Source organism: Palaemon carinicauda, chromosome 2 (assembly GCF_036898095.1).
Source record: "Palaemon carinicauda isolate YSFRI2023 chromosome 2, ASM3689809v2, whole genome shotgun sequence".
Taxonomy (NCBI): domain Eukaryota; kingdom Metazoa; phylum Arthropoda; class Malacostraca; order Decapoda; family Palaemonidae; genus Palaemon; species Palaemon carinicauda.
The window spans coordinates 197,119,072-197,128,303 of record NC_090726.1 but is presented as its reverse complement, the minus strand read 5'-3'; the positions used below and the strand labels follow the sequence as shown (position 1 = coordinate 197,128,303).

The window sequence follows — 9,232 nt, the reverse complement described above, 5'->3', positions numbered from 1 at the left end:
CATCTCTCTCTCTCTCTCTCTCTCTCTCTCTCTCTCTCTCTCTCTCTCTCTCTCTCTCTCTCTCTCTCTCTCTCTCTCTTTTCATTGAACATTATCTTAGTATTACTCGTTCATTTGCAGTCCTACATCTCTCTCTCTCTCTTTTCATTGACAATTATCTTATCTTAACTCATTCATTTTCATTCCTACATCTCTCTCTCTCTCTCTCTCTCTCTCTCTCTCTCTCTCTCCTCTCTCTCTCTCTCTCTCTTTCATTGACAGTTATCTTAGTTTAACTCATTCATTTTCATTCTACATCTCTCTCTCTCTCTCTCTCTCTCTCTCTCTCTCTCTCTCTCTCTCCTCTCTCTCTCTCTCTCTCTTTCTCTCTCTCTCTCTCTCTCTCTCCACACACACACACACACACACACACACACACACATATATATATAATATATATATATATATATATATATATATATATATATATATATATACATATATATATATATATATATATATATATATATATATATATATATATATATATATATATATATATATATATATATATATAAATGAATGATACCCTTCCTATTTACAAGTGGCCAATAGCAGAGAAACTGTTTGATAGTAAAACGTAATATATACCCTCAAAAAGAGAGAGAGAGAGAGAGAGAGGAGAGAGAGAGAGAGAGAGAGGAGAGAGAGAGAGAGAGAGAGAGAGAGAGAGAGAGAGACGATGCAAATGTGTCGTTGAGTCTGCGAGTTAATATTATCAAAACATCACTGCATCTCTCTAATAAAGGTAAGAAGGATTTGAATGCATTTATGAACAGTAAATTTATCATATTTGTCTATATAAAGGATATTCAAAAAGGCAACGAGAGAGAGAGAGAGAGAGAGAGAGAGAGAGAGAGAGAGAGAGAGAGAGAGAGAGAGAGAGAGAGAGAGAGAGAGAGAGAGAGAGTGTTGTACCGTAACGTCTTAATCAAATACCAAGAGCGCATACTGTGTTGTATTTTCAAACAAGTTCTCGCCAACATTAAACATCCACGATTAATGTAAACAAGCTCAGAGTTGTCAATGGCTCACACATAACATATTCGGTAAGTTATGACTTAATTATTATATATAAATCATAGTCTATAGTCATATCATTATAAATAGAATATAAGAAAGGATTTATTGTAAATATATATATATTGGGCATTGGAAAAACAATGTATTTCTCTTACGAACAAGATATTTTTCTGCTACTTGTATTCGATGCATATTTTTTACAAATACAAACAGTTCAGTATATTCAGGTTTAATTGTTAAAGTTAATGATGGTGGGAGATTTTCGTTTGATCGCCCCCCTGCGCCCCCCCCCCCTTAGGGCCACAGTAATTTTCAGGGCACCACCGAACCTAAGACACCCACCTAACCTAGCCTATGGGGCCCTGTACCCCTACCTAGGCTTACCGGGGGGGGGGGGGGTCCGCCCCCCCTGCGACCCCCCCTTAAGGCCACAGTAATTTTCAGGGCACCACCGAACCTAAGACACCCACCTAACCTAGCCTATGGGGCCCTGTACCCCTACCTAGGCCTACCGGGGGGTGGGGATCATATTGCACTAGTTTGTCTGCGGATTATAGTGGTTACAGGGCTCATTTGAGCAAAAATAAGACACAGTCAACAATAACAACAGACTTAGAAAATTCAGGGAAGACAAGAGTAGCGTGAGTTTGCTCGTCGATATTTCGACTATTAATGAGGTTACACAACGTTAACGTAAACTGCAAACTACCACATACCTTTCTGTCTCTTCCTTTTCCCACGAGTAACCACACTACGATCACACCGGAATGCTAATTTGTTGTAATCTATACGGCACACATTTTCACAATTAGGGCACTTTTTCTCTGCCAAAATCAAACCATGACGTTGAGCAAATGCAATTAGCAAATCAACTTTCCCTGAATAATGTACACAAAAATCCCCATAAGAAATAAAGCAATTGTCACAAGTGACACAGTCGGAACGGAATGAAGGTCCTGCTAATTGCTCCATACTTCACGGCAAAATGAGCTTTTCAGTTTGAAGGGAGATCCGAGACGTGCAAAAATATTCCTCCGCGGAACTTCATGTAAACTGTGGTAACTGGTGGAAAAATAGCAGGGATAAGTGAAGTAATAAGTGTCAGCATTGGCTAGATTTGTAAAAACCGCCATGATTGGTTTTCAAACAGTGTGACGTCAAGAAAACACCTGTTATTGGTTAGAATAGCATTGAGAACTAGTCTGCCATACGCAGTAAGGCGGTGAAACAGCTCATTTTAGCCAAGACATCACACAGTAAACAAAAACAAACACTTAGAAAAAATCCAAGTGAAACATAACTACACACACGAATATCTTCGTTAAATAGAAGCTGCTCATATATTGACTATTATATAAGCGTTCTATATGATATAATAGTGAATTGTAGGTGTTTAAATTCTTCAAGATCTTCCGCGGAGCTCTCCTACACATTTACCGTAGTTTGTTGTGATCGCCAGAAAATAGTAAAAAACCACCAGAAATCGGCTGTTTTTTTTCACTGGAATTATAACCAAATGAAATATTAATGATTTCACTACTATTGTAAATGCTTGTCCCAACAATCTACATACTAGGACCACTCAGCGCATAAATGTTGGAAACGTGCGCAAATAGCCAACAAGAAACGTGTTGGAACACCGAGAAAACCCTAGTTTTCAATATTAATCTTACCCGATAATCATGTAGCTGTCAACTCCGTTGCCCGACAGAATTCTACGGAAGGGATACGCCAGCGATCGCTATACAAGAGGGGGGTGTACTCACCAGCGCCACCTGTGGCCAGGTACTGCAGTACTTCTTGTTGACACCACCTCAATTTTTCCTCTGTCGTGCCTCCGGCTAGACCTACATGGATACGCTGTTGATTCTGGAGTTTTTGCTCACGATTTGGTGATGTATTTGCTCTAGAGTTTAGCTTTCGCTATTCAGGAAGTTTTATCATTAGCTTAGCTAGTTTTTGGAATTAATTTGATTAATTATGGTGACGAAGAGAGTATGAACTCTCTTTCACTTTTAAATGGCCGACCCTTCCCTTAGACGGAAGTGTTGGTGTCTAAGAGAGTATAGACTCTCTTTCTTAATTTTGCTTAACAAAAGTTATAGATTTATTTTATATCTCTCCGCCTTTTATAGGCCTCTTCGATTAACTTCCTTTTATTATAAACTTATTAAAATTAATTTTTATATTTGTTTATATTCGACCTTTCCTAATAGTAGGCGGTCTTTTCTTGGTACCGAAGTTAATTAACATTGAGCCCGTCATTTTGGTTTTACCTGTTAACATATTATGCTATTTTAATGTTTTTGAAAGAATTTCTTTGATAGTCTCGTACTGTTTTCAAAGTTGAACTAACATTTTGTTTTGTCTCTGCAGTTGTTGACGTTCAGAACGTTCAACTTGCGCTCTATCGTTACGATAGAGAGAGAATTTTCACGGTGTCACGTTGCAGTAAGAGTAAACCGTTTTTAGCGTTTTGTTCATTCTTTCTTAGCTTAATGGTTTTAATTCTAATAAAGGAACTTTTTATTTGGGAAATCTTTCAGTTTTTTTCCTTTAACAATAATATGTTTTAACGATATATATGATTGGGCTCTTCTCTCAGGTTCTAAGTCAAGAGAGAGAGAGAGAGAGAGATAGAGACGGAGGGAGAGAGAGGAGGATAAACGTTTCGTTCAAGCGAGTAACGTTGTTATCGTTTTTGCTCTTCTCCCTAGTCTCTTTAGGGGAAGAAGGTAAACGTTTATAGAGTTTTATTCTTGTTCTCAAGCTTTATGCGGTGAGAGATTTTAAACGTAGTTTATTTGATCTAGTGTTTAGTCTCTTTCCAGCCACTGAATTATTTATCTTTCATTAGATTTTTCTGTTACATTGTAATTCTGTTTTCGCAATTACTAACTTTTAAGGAAGGATAGAATTGCGTGTTTCAGGTACAAACCACTTAAAGTTTCGAGTTCAGTGAAATAAGTGCAAACAGAAAATCAAAAGTGATAAGTGATAAGCGCAAAGTGTTACAGTGTTGCGTTCGAGGGTTCGTCTGTTCGTGCCAGTTGTTCGCCTAGTCTGGGACCTCTTACAAGCTCCCAAGCCCAGGGGAGAAGTAATGTCGAAGGACTTATGGGTTCAGCAGGCCTTGATCGACGAACAGACGTTTTCCCTCCGTGGTTTCGGGTGTATCTACACACGTTGCCGACGTGATCACCCCACCCACACAAAGACGAGAGAGCCCTTTTATTCCTCGTCTTCGGAAGAGGTTTCTCGCAGAAACCATGGACCAAATCTTGCAGCTTTTAAGTGCAAGTCGGTCCCTTCCGCACAAGTCCAACTCCTAGGTGTAGCCATTAGCCCTGGGTCAGTTCGGACTTGCTGCAGTACGACAACTGCACACCTCCCAGAGAGGCAAGGTGGTATCGCAACAGGCAGTAGCTCCGTCTGTTGCCGCACCAGCTGTTTTAGACCCTCAGTCTCAACGGACAGTAGCTCCGTTTGTTGTTGTCTTTCTTAAACTCTAGTGGTCTATGCTGCAGACAATGCAGTCTCAGCTTGCGGTGTTGATGCAGGAGTTTCAGGCAGAGAAGGTTAATACACCTCCTCCTGCGAACGCTCCTCCTCCTCTGCGCAGTACAATCTGCCAGACGTATGAGGTTGAGGTTCCTCAAGCTACCTCCATGCGTGAGCTGCCGCGTTGGGAGTTGCCAGATACCAGCGCTGTGCAGCAACCTCCACTTTCCTTGAGGCAGGAGCCTCTTACCACGCAGCAACCTCCTCAACAATGGGGGCAGGAGCCTTATGCCTTACAACCTCCTCTACCCTTGAGGCAGGAGTATCTTGCATTACAACCACCCTCGAGGCAGCAACCTCTTGAGGTACGACAACCTCTACCATCCTTGAGGCAGCCACCTCAACTCTCGCAGCAACCACCTCCACTTTCCTCGAGGCGAGAACCTCAACTCTCGAGGTAAGCACCTCAAGAACCTCAACTCGTAAGTCAAGAGCCTCTCTCTGCGCAGCCACCTCAACCCTTGAGGCAAGCGCAACTCTTGACAGTGCTGCCAGGTCAAGTTGGACAAATTACCTTAGATTCGTCCACGAAATTACCCCATTTTCATCAAAATTTCCCTAGATAATTTTTTATTTGTATATAATACAATAACACTGATTCCTACAACCTTTTTGTCTTCAAGAGACAGGTTTATCACTTCTTAAAGGGTTGACTTTCCGCTAGCAGCTATCTATCTCAGTTTTTGAGCCGTGAGCTATATGAAAGCCAAGAGCTTATCCCATCAGCTTACAACTAAAAAAAAAAAAAAAAAAAAAACACTTGTATTCTTTTTTTTTTTTTAATGTTTTATTAATAAATTTACATTCTAATTTCATTAGAAGGGGCTAGTGTTCGATCCCAAGTATGAGGTAGAAATTTATTTCTATTTGAACACGATGTTGTGTTGATATTTATCCATATTGACTCATTAGAGGTAATTTGAATGAATTACTACCAATTGTGTCACGTGGTGGCCCGGGGAAATCTGGTAAAACTCTCTGGTAAAGAGACTGATGTCTCACCAGGTAAATCCTCGGACAGCTAGATTAGTGTCGGGTTCAGATTTCTTTTAAGCAGCATGAGCCTCATCCCATGCAGCATGAGCCTCATCCCATGCAGCATAAGCCACACGCCATGCAACATGCTCTGCTTACCTTACAGCATGCTCTACATACAGCATGCTCTGCATACAGCATGCTCTGCATACCTTACCGCATGCTTCTCAGTCACACATCTTTGGTTGTTTCCAACTCACTAGACTGTCAAGCAGTTTCATAACGTTGCCTTCTAGTCTGCTGCTTTTGCACCAGTGAAACCCTCACTGAGAGAACTTAGCTTTTCTCGGATATGGTTCCTGTAGGTGAGAAAGTGCTATTCTCCCTCCTTCTGATATTCCCTTGAGGACTCTGTCATTTGGAGAGGAGCCTTTAGCTGCGTAGCCTCCTATGGACTTTTATTTAAGCATAACATGCTTCCAGGGAAGGTAATGGTTCCACTTCAGTCGCTAACCCCGTCTGTTACCACACCTGCTCCCATAGACCTTGAGCTGTGTTGCAAGACATGCAGTCCAAGCTTAGTCCTTGTTAGAGGATTTTTTTTTTGTTTACGGAGTCAGTGTGTCACTGGGAAGACGTTCAACAACCAGCAGAAGTGACTTGTTGTGACGCAGTGCGGCAACCTCAGCAACCCGATAAGGAGTTGTCTGTACGACCCAGACAGTCTAGACAGCTTCGGGTTGTCACTGTACTTCCTCGCTTCCCCATGGTTGACAGTTCACAGACTGTGCAGCAGTACCATGATCTTGTGTCCGGCTCCGTCAGACGACTGGCTTTTAAGAGCTCCCACAAGTCGTCGCTGTCTGGAGATTCTCAGATGGACTATGGATCTGACCAAGGAACTGGGCCTCCTGGTCAATTTTGAGGAGTCCCAGCTCGTCCCATCCCAGACCATTGTCTACCTGGGTATGGATCTTCAGAGTCGAGCTTTTCGGGCTTTTCCGTCGGCCCCAAGGATCTTCCAAGCCCTAGAATGCATCCAGAGCATGCTGAGAAGGAACCGATGCTCAGTCAGGTAGTGGATGAGTCTAACAGGGACACTTTCATCGCTGGCCCTGTTCATCGTGTTAGGGAGACTCCACCTCCGCCCCCTTCAGTATCATCTAGCTGCTCACTGGATAAAGGACATGACGCTAGAGACAGTCTCAGTTCCTGTTTCCGAAGAGAGGAGGCCTACTCTCGCGTGGTGTAAGAACAGCTTTCTTCTCAAGGAAGTCTACCTTTGGCTGTTCAGAAACCCGACCGCCGTCTCCTCTCGGACGCATCAGACACGGGCTGGGGTGCGACTTTGGACGGACAGGAATGCTCGGGAACATGGAATCAGGAGCAAAGGACACTTCACATCAATTGCAAGGAGTTGTTGGCGGTTCATCTGGCCTTGATAAACTTCAAGTCCCTCCAGCTTAACAAGGTGGTGGAGGTGGACTCTGACAACACCACAGCCTTGGCTTACATCTCCAAGCAGGGAGGGACTCATTCGTGGAAGTTGTTCTAGATCGCAAGGGACCTCCTCATCTGGTCAAAGATCGAAAGCTCACGCTGGTAACGAGGTTCATTCAGGGCGATATGAATGTCATGGCAGATCGCCTCAGCCGGAAGGGTCAGGTCATCCCCACAGAGTGGACCCTTCACAAGAATGTTTGCAGCAGACTTTGGGCCCTGTGGGGTCAGCCAACCATAGATCTATTCGCTACCTCGATAACCTAGAGACTCCCGTTGTATTGTTCTCCGATTCCAGACCCAGCAGCAGTTCACGTGGATGCTTTTCTGCTGGATTGGTCCCATCTCGACCTGTATGCATTCCCGCCGTTCAAGATTGTCAACAGGGTACTTCAGAAGTTCTCCTCTCGCAAAGGGACACGGCTGACGTTGGTTGGCTCCGCTCTGGCCCGCGAGAGAATGGTTCATAGAGGTACTACAATGGCTGGTCGACATTCCCAGGACTCTTCCTCTAGGAGTGAACCTTCTACGTCAACCTCACGTAAAGAAGGTACACCCAAACCTCCACGCTCTTCGTCTGACTGCCTTCAGACTTTCGAAAGACTCTCAAGAGCTAGGGGCTTTTCGAAGGAGGCAGCCAGAGCGATTGCCAGAGCAAGGAGAACATCCACTCTCAGAGTCTATCAGTCTCAAGGGGAAGTCTTCCGAAACTGGTACAAGGCCAATGCAGTTTCCTCAACCAGTACCACTGTATCCCAGATTGCTGACTTCCTGTTACATCTAAGGAACGTAAGATCCCTTTCAGCTCCTACGATCAAGGGTTACAGAAGTATGTTGGCAGCGGTTTTCCGCCACAGAGGCTTGGATCTTTCCACCAACAAAGATCTACAGGACCTCCCTAGGTCTTTTGAGACCTCAAAGGAACGTCGGTTGTCCACTCCAGGCTGGAATCTAGACGTGGTCCTAAGGTTCCTTATGTCATCAAGATTTGAACCTTTCCAATCAGCCTCTTTTTAGGACCTCACATTAAAAACTCTTTTCCTCGTGTGCTTGACAACAGCTAAAAGAGTAAGTGAGATCCACGCCTTCAGCAGGAACATAGTTTTCACATCTGAAACGGCTACATGTTCCTTGCAGCTCGGTTTTTGCTAAAACGAGCTTCCTTCACGTCCTTGGCCTAAGTCGTTCGAGATCCCAAGCCTGTCCAACTTGGTGGGGAATGAACTGGAGAGAGTACTTTGCCCAGTTAGAGCTCTTAGGTACTATCTAAAAAGGTCTTAACCTTTACAAGGACAATCAGAAGCCTTATGGTGTGCTATCAAGAAGCCTTCTTTTCCAAGGTCTAAGAACTCAGTTTCTTACTATTCAGGCTTCTGATTAGGGAAGCACATTCTCATCTGAAGGAAGAAGACCTTGCTTTGCTGAAGGTAAGGACACATGAAGTGAGAGCTGTGGCTACTTCAGTGGCCTTCAAACAGAACCGTTCTCTGCAGAGTGTTATGGATGCAACCTATTGGAGAAGCAAGTCAGTGTTCGCATCATTCTATCTCAAAGATGTCCAGTCTCTTTACGAGTACTGCTACACCCTGGGACCATTCGTAGCAACGAATGCAGTAGTAGGCGGGGGCTCAGCCACTACATTCCCATAATCCCATAACCTTTTAACCTTTCTCTTGAATACTTTTTATGGGTTGTACGGTCGGCTAAGAAGCCTTCCACATCCTTGTTGATTTGGCGGGTGGTCAATTCTTTCTTGAGAAGCGCCGAGGTTAAAGGTTGTGATGAGGTCCTTTAGTATGGGTTGCAGCCCTTGATACTTCAGCACCTTAGAGTTGTTCAGCCTCCTAAGAGGAACGCTGCGCTCAGTAAGGAAGACGAACTTATTAAAGGCAGGAGTAATGGTTCAAGTCGACTTCCTTACCAGGTACTTATAATTTCATTGTTATTTTGAATAAATGATAATATGAAATACGGGATACTTAGCTTCTTGATATACATGTACACTGGTTTTCACCCACCTCCCTGGGTGTGAATCAGCTACATGATTATCGGGTAAGATTAATATTGAAAAATGTTATTTTCATTAGTAAAATAAATTTTTGAATATACTTACCCGATAATCATGATTTAATTG

The 9,232-nt window shown here is 43.3% G+C and overlaps 1 protein-coding gene across 1 annotated transcript in view; it reads left to right on the top strand.

Moving 5' to 3' along the window:
• Positions 1-950: 950 nt before the first annotated feature.
• The window catches only part of LOC137621816 (transcriptional adapter 3-A-like), a 63,678-nt gene continuing 55,396 nt past the window's right edge, over positions 951-9,232 (top strand). Inside the window, exon 1 of the mRNA XM_068352326.1 lies at positions 951-1,088. The gene's annotated coding sequence lies outside the window, so the exon portion shown is untranslated. The remainder of the gene's footprint in view (positions 1,089-9,232) is intronic.